This window comes from Cucurbita moschata, unplaced genomic scaffold, assembly GCF_002738365.1.
Source record: "Cucurbita moschata cultivar Rifu unplaced genomic scaffold, Cmos_1.0 Cmo_Scf00061, whole genome shotgun sequence".
In the NCBI taxonomy this organism is placed as follows: Eukaryota; Viridiplantae; Streptophyta; class Magnoliopsida; order Cucurbitales; family Cucurbitaceae; genus Cucurbita; species Cucurbita moschata.
Window position 1 is genome coordinate 666096 of NW_019268577.1, and position 1666 is coordinate 667761.

A 1666-nucleotide genomic window follows, 5' to 3' on the forward strand; every position below is an offset into this window, starting at 1 on the left:
CCCCAGCTACGTTCTGCACGTTGATGAACCAGGTTTTCTACGACTACCTGGATCAGTTCGTCATAGTATACCTCGATGACATTGTTGTTTACAGCACAACCCTCGAGGAACACAAAGTGCATTTGAAGTTAGTGTTTGACAAGCTCCGGCAGAACCAGCTGTATGTGAAAAAGGAGAAATGTGCATTTGCACAAACATGCATCAACTTCCTTGGACATGTCGTCAGATGTGGACAAATTAGTATGGATAGCGACAAGATAAAAGCTATCCAAGAATGGAAGGTTCCTACTTCCGTATCTGAGTTGCGGTCCTTCTTNGGAATCGGGACGCCAAAGAGTTAGAGAACTTCATCTTTGACGTCGAACAGTACTTCAAAGCCACAACAGCTTGTACCGACGACAAGAAGGTGACTGTAGCCACGATGTATCTCGTAGACGACGCCAAACTGTGGTGGCGTACGAAGGTGCAAGACATCGAGGATGGATTGTGCACCATCGACTCATGGGAGGACCTCAAGAGAGAATTGAGGGAACAATTCCTCCCCGAAAACGCAGGGCATATAGCAATGGAGAAAATAGTAGCCCTGAAACACACTGGAAACATACGGGACTACGTCAGGCAGTTCTCAACCCTGATGCTGGATATCAGGGGCACAGCAGAGAAGGACAAGGTGTTCTTCTTTATAAATGGTCTACAGCCGTGGGCCAAAACAAAGATACATGAGAACAGGGTCCAAACCCTAGCTGCCGCAATGGCCTGCGCCGAGAGACTCGTAGATTGTGGGAACGAAGCAGGATCCCAAAGAAGAGTGACACCAGCCCCAAACAATGGGGGCAAACCATACAGACCACCAGGCCAACGAAATGGAAGTCCCAACAGACCGAATGGATGGACGGATAGACCTCCTCAGAACAATCAAGCGGGGACTTCTCGAGGGCCTTACCATCAAAGGAACCACCCGACGACACTTTTGCAATGCATGCTGTGTAAAGGCCCCCACAAGGTATCCTACTGTCCTCATCGGGCCTCTCTCACTGCACTTCAAGTGTCCATTCAAGAGAGCAATGAAGCAAGGGTCGAGACTTTGCTAGACAAGANCATCGCTTACGAAAGTCGAAAGCTCAACGATGCCGAACGAAGATACACTGTCTCCGAGAAAGAAATGTTGGCTGTAGTCCATTGCCTTCGAGTCTGGAGACAGTATCTCTTAGGATCACAGTTCGTAGTGAAGACGGATAACAGCGCCACTTGCCACTTCTTTGATCAACCAAAATTAACAGCAAAACAAGCCCGGTGGCAGGAGTCGTTGGCCGAATTCGACTTCAAGTTCGAACACAAAGCAGGAAAGAGTAATCAAGCAGCCGACGCGCTGAGTCGGAAGGGCGAACATGCGGCCCTGTGCATGTTAGCCCATATTCACTCAAGTAAGATCGATGGATCGATGCGCGACATCATCAAGGAACATTTACACAAAGACCCATCGGCCAAAGATGTTGTCGAACTAGCTAAGGCTGGAAAGACACGGCAGTTTTGGGTTGAGGGGAACCTCCTGATAACCAAAGGAAATAGATTGTACGTCCCAAGAACGGGGGAACTGAGGAAGAAGCTCATTCAGGAATGTCATGATACCTTGTGGGCCGAACATCCTGGGTGGCAAAGAACATAC